The 10,394-nt window shown below is 54.3% G+C and overlaps 1 protein-coding gene across 4 annotated transcripts in view; it reads right to left on the reverse strand.

Annotated features, from left to right (window-relative positions):
* The window catches only part of LOC102092327 (E3 ubiquitin-protein ligase NEDD4-like), a 122,222-nt gene that overhangs the window by 109,687 nt on the left and 2,141 nt on the right, over window positions 1–10,394 (reverse strand). The window lies entirely within an intron of this gene.

The raw sequence follows: 10,394 nt of genomic DNA on the forward strand, positions 1-10,394 counted from the left end.
GGTGCTAAAATCAGGGTTTCCACGGCAACGCCAGCAATGACACACGGCACCCCCGTAGCACATTCCTGCATTATCAGCCGCTATCGGCTGTTGCTCCAGCGAGCAGAGTCACCCCGCACAGTCACCCCGCTCCCCGGACCGCGGCTCCACCGTGCAGATGCTGCGGTCCTGGCGCCGGAGCGCACTCAAGGTGGTCCCGTGTTCAGCAGCCGGTACCAGCGCCGGCTGACACGACCCCGGCCGACACGGCCCCGGCACCGCGCAGCCCTGGGCTCCGCGGGGTTTGCTGCGTGGGGAGCAGCTTCGTTTCTCGTGCAAGGTCTGGCAACGCGAAGCTGGTCCCTTGCGGGGCAGGAGGGGCGCGGGCGGGCAGCTGGTGCGGTCACAGCACCGTGCCCCACTGCACCTCATCCTGTCGTGGGAGCGAAACGCAGGACGCAAACCCAGTCACGAGCAGTTCCGAACTGAACTGACTGGGCTTAAAGTGAAAACCAGACTCCGTGACAGTAGCACAACCGATTGAAGGTAAACTTTAATAGTGCCAGCAGATGAGAGAACAATGAAAAATTTTGCTAAATCAGTTCAAACAAGTAGAGACATTTCTTTAATAACAACATCAATCAATCAAAACACAGCAACTGAAGTCGTGACCGAAATGCTTTAGAATACGCACCAGTTCCAAGCCAAATTTTGGACAATATTCGTAGCAACAAAGTGCCCCAGGTACACAGATGTTACCAGAAGATCTCCACTAGACCCGAAAACAGCTGACCCACAAATTTCACCATCTCAGCCTGAGGCTGCTCGTTAACGGTTACGAAGAAGCGGTGGCTTCGGCAGCTGCCAGGAGCTCTCCCAGGACCGCGCACGAAGAGCTCGCGGGCAGAGGGTGACAAACGGCCCCGCAGGAAACCTGCGCTCAGCAGCGCTTGTTCACAGCGCCGGGCTTGGGAACCGCAACAGGAACCAGCAGGACAAACCCCACACCTGACGGGACCCCGGTACCACCTGACGGGACCCCGGTACCGCTGCACGTGTCCCAGGGGAATGCGGCTCCAACCCCACCCCACCCGGGCCGCAGGACCAGGGGGTCGGCATCCGCACCCCCCGGGCCCTCAGCACAACCCCCGCAAACAATCACATCCCCAAGCCAGGGGAGAAAACCGCAAGAGCTGCTCTAGCACGCTAATTACCCCACCGAACGAGGAGATCCTCTGGATGGAACAGGCAGCAGGACTGCACCATCAGGATAATTCCTTCATTAAAAATGGAAATTAAAAAATGTTATCTACTGTCACCTTAAAAAAAGAGACCAGGTCTCTGTCTGGTTTCACACCTCCAGCACAGCTGCACTGGTGGCCAGTTCTGCCCAGTTCCCAGCCGCTGCAGCACTGGTGACACCGGGGCGGCGCTGCTGGTGACACCGGGGCAGCGCTGCTGCCAATAAACCAGACCAAAGCCTCCAGCCAGTCCTGGAGCTAATGGGCACTGGGCAAAGGACCTGCCTTTTTAAACCTGGCTTTGACAGCTATTAGAGTCAGAAAAGTGCTCAAAAATAAATAAAATCAATTGGTTAGGCAGCCCAAAGCTGCCTCCTAATCAGCAGGATGAACCGAAGCACACAACACAAATCTAGACTACAATAAACTCTGAAAAGTGGGAAAAACATGCTCTGAGAAGCTCTACATCTGTGACGGTATTTGAGCAGCTCTGGGGACTCCAGTGCTGTGGAGTAACTTGGGCTGGAAGGGACACCTCCAGCCAGAGCTCCTGCCCAGCGGGGTCACCAGCGGCCTCAGAGCAGCCGGGCGTCCAAAGGCGACCCCGCGCCCCTCTGCCCCGGGCTGAGCAGCCACAGACCGGGGAACTGAGACAGTGACAGGTGACACATGCCAGGCTTACTGAAGGCAACACCGCACTAAGTTAACAGGACATATTTCTTTGATAAGTTGGAAGAAAATTGCTGCACAAAGTGTATGTTGTAAGTCTTACTCATCACAGCTTCAGTGAAGCGACAATGACACAGCAAGGCCCACGGCCGGTCGGACAGCGGGGATGGTCACGGCCAGGAGGAAGCTCGCGAGGAAGGAGGAACACGCGCGGTACCCCCAGCCTGCTAATACCTGGGAACGTCCCGTTTGAACGGGAACACTCACGGACTCGTCTCCTGCCAGGCTCCCACAAGCAGCGTTAGAAGAGGATGAGTCCCAGCGCGGCGGGCGAGCCGCAGCGCAAGCTCCAGCCAGATGACAGAAGAAAGCTCTCCTGCCGGGCAGGACCAGGAGGTTCTGAGCCAGGGAGGAAACACGGCTCGTCCTACTTACTGAGCCGCCTAACGAGCCTCTGCTCCAGCAGCCGGCACGGTGAGTCACGCCGGGGACACTGTCGGGACACGGATGTGTCACAGTATTGTCGAGAGCGGCCTCCACGGCAAGGGCACACGAAACCAGAGCGGACACGGGGCTGCGTGATTCATCCCGGGCCCCGCTGGACTCGGCATCGCTGCTGCCATTTCCTACCCACCCTACAGACACTGCTAACGAGGAATAAAACATTAAAACAAGAGCTGACCAGCCAGAACCAAAACAGACAGCAACGGTGACAATAAAGGTCTTTGTCCCACCCATCCGCCCACACACCTCCACCGCTTACCCCAGACCGCAGGACTGCGCGGTGGGCAAATCTACCTCGCTGGAACGGCACAAAGCTAACTTGTCCTACATTGTGATTTATTTTTAACCCTTTTTGGCTAAACTGTATGAATTCACCTTGATATGGGAAGCGTGGCAGCGCTAACGGCAGGGAGGGAGCCCGGCTGGAGCCAGGGCAGGGTGGGGGAACACAGAGCCACCCACCCACCCACCGAACCTGCAGCCAGACCTGGACTTGGCTCCTCTGAGCTACAGAAAACAAATCACCTCTTCACAGCAACCGCCTTGTTGTGGTCTGTGAGCATCTCTCAACCATAAGGAAACTGATACTATTCGGTCAGTAACTTGACAAGATCCAAGAAGTTCGGGTGAGCAACTGTACCTCCACAACGCCTACACTGACTGTGCCTGGCTTAAATGTATCTGTAGCCAGTAAAAACAGTAAATTCCCTAGTCAGTACAATACAACTGATGTACTTCTTAAAAATACAGACACAGTACTTAATTTTTGGCATTCCAATAAGAAAAACAATACATAATTGGAAAACCATGCCTAAAGTTCGAGACACTTAGTCTCAGAGCGTTCCAAAGCTCAGCACATGCCGCCAGAGCCCAGCGAAGAGTTCTGCCCGAGTCCATCCCCGAGCAGCCAAGCAGCTCCTCAGCGCGGCACGGAGGCTACACTTCAAAAGAAGGAAGAGAAAAGCACATACACACACAGCCGGGTAGCACTGAGACATTAAACAACGACAACGTTACAACAGCTATCAAATTAAACGGCAAATACGCCGCTTACATAACCCACGCAATCTGCAGCTATCTAGTTCACTAAAGCAAGACTTGTCCAAGCCAGAGTATTTTCAAGTTCTTTTGGCTCAATAGCTATAACCAACGGCTAAGCCAATATTTTATAATAAATATATCATCTTACCAAGAGCAGAGGTTAAGCAAGCAAGCGAGCACACTGCTGCTTGCTCTTTCAAAAGCAGCAGCTCTGCTGCTTGCCAACACGGCTACTCGGCACAAGCCGAAAGCAGAGACGCAGGGCTCTGTCCGCACGCCACGTGTCCCCCAGCGCTCCCGCCACCGCGGGCGGACTCGGGAAATGTTGCTTTCCCCACCTGTTGGCCAGAGAGTTTGCCCGTTTAACGTTTCCCGAAGGCTACAGATGAGCTGCCTTTAGGCAAACGTACCACAGATTTCATCAGGGCAGGATTCTGGCCGAAGCTTTGGATTCACGAGAGCCAGGCAGCCAACTCGGTAGCTCGCGGCCACCAAACAGGAGCCGTCCTGCCCACCCTCCACACCTCCTCAGCACCGGCCCAGCAGCCTCTGCCGCATACCTGTGACCCTTCTCATCCCGGGGCAGCTCTGCAGGTCACCAGCCCGGCCAGGACACCCGCACCTGTCTGCAAGTTAGCAACTCAGCTGGTTCTGGAGGCCCTGGGATGCAGGGGAAAGCAGGACCTGCCTTCCAGCCGTGCAGACCCACCAGGGAGCCACCAGCGGCTCACGGACCCGCAGGAGCCAGCGAGGTCTGCTCAAGGTCCAAAGCCCAGCAGCAGGAACCCGCAGAGACGCAGCTCCGAACCACAAATCCACATCTCGGTCCATTTTCATAACTGGGCTCAAGCACCTCTCAGGGAGCAGCCAGTGCAGCTTCACTTCCAGACACCGCGTGGTCTCCAAGCACCGATGGTGTCAGCCCAGCCTCCTCCTTCCCACCAGAAACCTCAGCCCGGCCTCCTCCATCCCACCAGAAACCTCTCGTGTCCACACCAGAACCTGCGGGACTTTCCCGGGGAAACGTCTCCGCTTTCCCTCAGCAGAAGAAACGAAGCGAGTTTTCGCAGACGCACCAAGAGCTGGGAGGAAAAGAAGCCTGGCTGGTGTTCAGCAGAAACAAACAGAATCGGGAGAATGTGAAGCAATGTCTCTATTGTGATTTCTCAAGGATTAACAAGTTAAATACTTCTGTTGACTTATTTCAAAAGCTGCTGACAGTTTACGTAAGTAACTCCGCAGCATGAAGGAGACTCGATACTCTCTCCCATCGCAGAAACTGGAGAAGCTGCTGGAGGGAGAGGACCGCAAGCAGAGCGCGAACCCAAGCGTTCCTTTGGCTCTCCTCCCTCCCAAAAGCCTTCCCTGCTGTTAGTTTATCTTCCAGGTCCCTCCATTCTTGGGAGACAAAATGCTGCTCCATCCTCTGAAGACCTTAGCGACAAGCACGACCCGCCCTGCCGGGAAGGCAGAGCAAAGCTCCGTGCCAGCGCTCAGAGGAACCTGAGCTGGCAGGACAGCACCACACCACCACTAACCCACGGAGCTGGGCACAACAATGACGCGCTATAGCTCACCTGCGCAGCACCCCTCGGTCACCGAGTTACTCCTCACATCCTGACGGTGTTCTCAGAACTGTAGATATTTCTTTTGATTACGGGCACGGTTCCTAATTCCTAGAAACCAGGATCCTGACAAGTACCTACATCCTGCAGCGCACAGGAAATACGGTTAAACGAACAGCAGGCGGAGGAAATTAACTATGGCAAATACACACCTTGAGTTTGTTGCCCAGTCAAGACATCATCTGGAAGACAAACATTCCATAACACATTTCAGGAACGGAACTTTTTGATTTGTTTTGTTGGGGTTTGGCGCTGTTTTGGTGGTTGGGTTTTTAAAAACTCTTTTAACTGCAGTTAGCTTCCAGGCCTGTGCAGTTTAACCACATCTCTCATTATAAAATGAATTACGAGCAAATTGCTGCTGCTTTGCGGAAAACAACCCCTTTCCTAAGGTTTTGTTTTCCCCCACGGGAGGGGAGAGGGGCAGGGAGGGAGCCCCAGCGCGGGGAACGCGGCCGCCCAGAGCCCCAGGGCAGCCGGGGCCCACGCTCTGCAAGGGGGGGGCAAAACCCCTCCAGGTTCTAACAACGAAATGGCAGCAGCTCAAGTCCCGCCAGCAGTAAAACCACATTCCTTACACGGGTGCTGGAGCGGCTGCATTCCTGCCCCGCTCCCCAGAGAGCAGCGCGTTCGGAGCGCGCCGGCCCCGTTCCTGCGACTGCCACAGCGGGACTCTCTCATTCAACACAATTGAAACAAACAGGTAAGAGGAAGTAGCAGTGAAAGCAAAAGTTGAAATTTAGGAAAATCAGTGAGGTTTTCCCTGTTCACCAACACAAATATTTACAAAACTGTAAGTAAATCAAACTACTGCTCCACATTGATATTGCATCTACAACTTGTTATTGACCGAAGCTGTTAGGTAAGAGGCCTGGAGGTTTCCAGCTCCCTCGGAGAAGTCCCAGCTTGCATGGCACGGAGTTTAATAAGCAAGAGGTCTTGGCCCCACACAACCCCCCAGGAATAAGAGCTGTCAGTTTAGCCCGATCCAGCTGAAATCGGCTGCCAAGAGCTGCAGCCCCAGCGGGTCCTGTGACGCCAGCACCGGGCAAGGCCCACGGCTCCAGCGGCACCCACAAGAACAACACGAATCAGGATAACATCCGAGTCCCACAGCCCCCGAGCTGGCCCCTGCGCAGACAGTCCATCTCGCACAGCGAGCCGTATTGGGTTTAGAACGGATAAATAGCGTAACCCGCTGAACCTCTCGTTGTCTGAAGATGCAGCTCCAAAGAGAAGCTGCCCTGGTTCACTCCTCCTTCCCACAACATCCCAAGATACTCGGTTTATTCCCTTCTGACAGCGAAGCTCCGTCGGTACTCAGCTCACGCCTGGCTGTTCTCAGAACAAACCACAGAAGAACGCCACCAGCGCCTCATGAAGCTCCAGAGGAGCCGAGGGGAGGCCGGGCAGCACCCACCGCCACGGCCGCTCCCCAGGAAATGGTACCTGGCAGGAACACCATAACCTTGCGTCTCCATTCGCCACGACACAGTGCCCTCCAACGGCCAGCCCGCAACACGGAGCTGGAAAACACCGCTGCCAACAAGATCCTCGGCATCCGGCACCGGCGTGGGGCAGGCGTGCGAACAGGGCCTGACCGCGGGCAGCACCGGACAAGCCGCTGGCCGCCCAGGAGCGCGGGGGGACACGTCAACCCCGCGCTGCCGCGCTCCAGACCCACCTCTTCACACCAACCACCCTCACCGTCCTCATGTTAAAGCTACAGTTCACCCAGTAGCAGTGGCCAAAATATGCTGACAACTCATTAAAAGCAAGTTTAAAAAGCAAGCTTTTATAAAAAAATCTATTGACCTACTGGGAAGCACAGCCTATTAATTTTGTTACTGTGCCACAACAAGTAGATATGCAAGCCCTTTCATTTACTAAATGTTTTCTTAACTGGGATTTTAATCATCATTTAAAGTTTTACGTGCTGTCCCTGGGCAGGCAATGCACTTAGAATCTATAAAACCAATCCAGATTTTTTTTTCCCCCATTTAAAAAGTCAATAAATAAGTTACTATCCTGAATTGCTTATTACTAAAGCACTGCGTCACCGCGGTGACCGAGGGAGGCCCCTGCTCACACGGATGAAACAGCGATGCCTTTACATAACCAGCACATTCAGAGCAGAAACAGTCTGCGTTCACAGGTTCACAGCAGGTGTATCTGCTCAGGAGCTCAAGGGTTTCTCCCACATCAAAGCCTCCAGCTGCTCACAAGCTGGGTGCTGAGCGGGCCATCGGCACCAGACCGGCTGAGCAGCAAGCGACAGGTTCGCCATCCAGGCAGCGGGTCGGGAAACGTCGCCTTAAAGTTTAATTCCAACCATCTAGGATGCAGAAACTTCTCCCAACAACTCGCCTTCACGCTTAGTTCAAAAGGGATGGTTTGCTGAAAACGCAAAGTAGAGCAATCCAGCACGGACCCCCACGTCACTGCTTCGTCATCGGCTCAAGTCGGGGAGGGAAAACCGAAGCATGTTCCCCTCCGTCATAAAGACAGTGAACCGGTAAACGTGCAATAGCAGATTCCCTCCCAAGCCTTTTCAGCCCCATGGACGGCACCAAAACACACAGACCAACTTCATCAGCAGGACGTTAATTAACAGGGAAGGAGACGCCCTCAAGGACCATCATTCCCGAGCAACAAAGCCACCAGGAACACGCCACCACCGGAGCCACCACCCCACGCGCCGGTTCTGAAGCGGTTTGCACAAGAGGCAGTTTGTCCGTCACGTCACAGCCGCGCTCATCACGCCCTGGCCCACGCTGGACCTCACCACGACCCACCGCGGCAGGTCTTCGCTCGCTGCCAGCGTGCCCGCTGAAGCGCCGCTCAGCCTCTGCTCCACAGGAACTCATCCCACCCGCAGGCACCACTCCCACCACAGCCCAGAACTGGCTTTGCTTGTATTTACCCGGAGCTGCCCTCATTACAAGCACAAGCTGAACGCTTCAGGATGCGTTTCCGACACACGAGGCTTCGCCCGGTACAGTGCACAAGAATTAAGATGAGAAAGAAAGGTTAAGCTGCAGTGACTGTATCCAGAACTATTTATTTTAAGGCACATGTAATTATATCTCACACATCAAGATATTTTCCTGAACATAAGCTCCCTTTTGACAATTTCTAATGCGTGACAAAACGTCATCTCAGTAGGAAGCTTGCAATTTCATTTTATTCAATCACAAGCCGTGGAAGCTGAACGGCAAAGAGAGGAATGCTGAACTGTAGAGAACAGTTTCACACGCCAACTCTTTCTGCCTGTACTTTACAATGAAGAGATACTGTTTCTTCAAGGATCACCTCTCTGGGCAGCCCGTGCCACAGCTGAAGTCACCCCCACAGTGGAATACCGAACACAGCCCATTTGATTTACAGCTAATTGTAACTAATAGATTAATCTAAATACTTTATAGCTCCTATTTACAAAGAGGCAGATTTATGCGAACGGTGTTTGAAGAAAAACACAGTCTGAGAGTGGCTAAATGCAATGGTTGGCTTGTCATCTGTGACTCAGTGAGTCCCCAAACTACTGAGCGTCTTAACGCCTATCAGAGTATTGGAGCAAAAATAAGAACAGATGCCCAACTGAAGGTATTCTCTGAGAACTACAGCTATTCACAGATTAATGTGGGCACAAAGCCTGCAAACACCTAAGCATATGCTTCATTTAAGACATGAAGTAGGCCTACTGACACATACACCTCTTGTGCAAGTAGAAGTTAAGCCTATGCTTAATTATTTGTGAGAGAGATCGCAATTTTAATGGGAAGCCATTAAGAAAGTCTAGCTTACACTTAAATAACTGTTTCCCAACCAGCAAATGCACTAGGACAGGCAGTCCTACGTTAGGCCTACTTACAGCCCTACTTAAAGAACAAAGTAGGAACCAAGGTACGAACACAGGAAAATGAATAGTCTAAATACGTCTGCATTCGTGATTCAGCCTCTCAAGACTTGCAAAGAGATTTTGCTTTTGAAAACAAAACAGCTCAAATCTGAGCCAACGCCAATGGGAAGTCGTTACCCACAAACAACGGCGTGCAATGAAACTGTGAAAGCACCTGCCCTTCAGCCACTCTTCCATTCACCGTCAATGAACGTAACTTACAGCAGCTCTCCCCAGGAGGCTCCCCCCGTACAGCCGTTCCTGTGCCCACAGCTCCAGCAGCGGTTCTGGCTGTTGGTGTGTGACACAGCCATTCCTGTGCCCACAGCTTCAGCAGCGGTTCTGGCTGTTGGTGTGTGACACAGCCATTCCTGTGCCCACAGCTTCAGCAGCGGTTCGGGCTGTTGGTGCGTGATACAGCCGTTCCTGTGCCCACAGCTTCAGCAGCGGTTCGGGCTGTTGGTGTGTGACACAGCCGTTCCTGTGGCCACAGCTCCAGCAGCGGTTCTGGCTGTTGGTGTGTGATACAGCCGTTCCTGTGCCCGCAGCTTCAGCAGCGGTTCTGGCTGTTGGTGCGTGACACAGCCGTTCCTGTGGCCACAGCTCCAGCAGCGGTTCGGGCTGTTGGTGTGTGATACAGCCGTTCCTGTGCCCGCAGCTTCAGCAGCGGTTCTGGCTGTTGGTGCGTGACACAGCCGTTCCTGTGGCCACAGCTCCAGCAGCGGTTCGGGCTGTTGGTGTGTGATACAGCCGTTCCTGTGCCCACAGCTTCAGCAGCAGTTCGGGCTGTTGGTGTGTGACACAGCCGTTCCTGTGGCCACAGCTTCAGCAGCGGTTCTGGCTGTTGGTGCGTGATACAGCCGTTCCTGTGCCCACAGCTTCAGCAGCGGTTCGGGCTGTTGGTGTGTGATACAGCCGTTCCTGTGGCCACAGCTCCAGCACGGCCTCGGCAGCGGTTCAGGCTGTTGGTGTCTGAACGCACAGCCCGCGGGGCTGTGTAACACAGCCGTGTTCCCCTCCGTACCCTCCTTCACCCTGTCCCTTTGCCTCTTTCTTCCACCCCATTTCTATTTGTGGCCTCCTGATGTATTTTCACAGGATCTCCGTTCTGCAAAGCGTCCAGCACCATCACGTTGTACAGCACCTCAGAAACCAAAGAACCGGCGCGCTGCTCCGCGCAGGTACAGCCACTGCAGCCATCGCTGCACCCATGACACGGGACCATGACGGGTCACGGCGAGACGGCAAAGCCTCGCTCTTCCAAGCAGCTTTTGTCCAAACAGCTCGGTTTCAGCGCAGGACGAGAGCGGCAGACGCGTGTTCTGTCCTGGAGCACCACGACCCCTCCGCAGGCAGGTCCCCAGCGCCGGGGTGGGACACGAGCACCGCCACACAGCGGCCCTGGCTCCCCGGGGAGAGCCGGGCAGCGGCTCTGCT

Source organism: Columba livia, chromosome W (assembly GCF_036013475.1).
Source record: "Columba livia isolate bColLiv1 breed racing homer chromosome W, bColLiv1.pat.W.v2, whole genome shotgun sequence".
In the NCBI taxonomy this organism is placed as follows: domain Eukaryota; kingdom Metazoa; phylum Chordata; class Aves; order Columbiformes; family Columbidae; genus Columba; species Columba livia.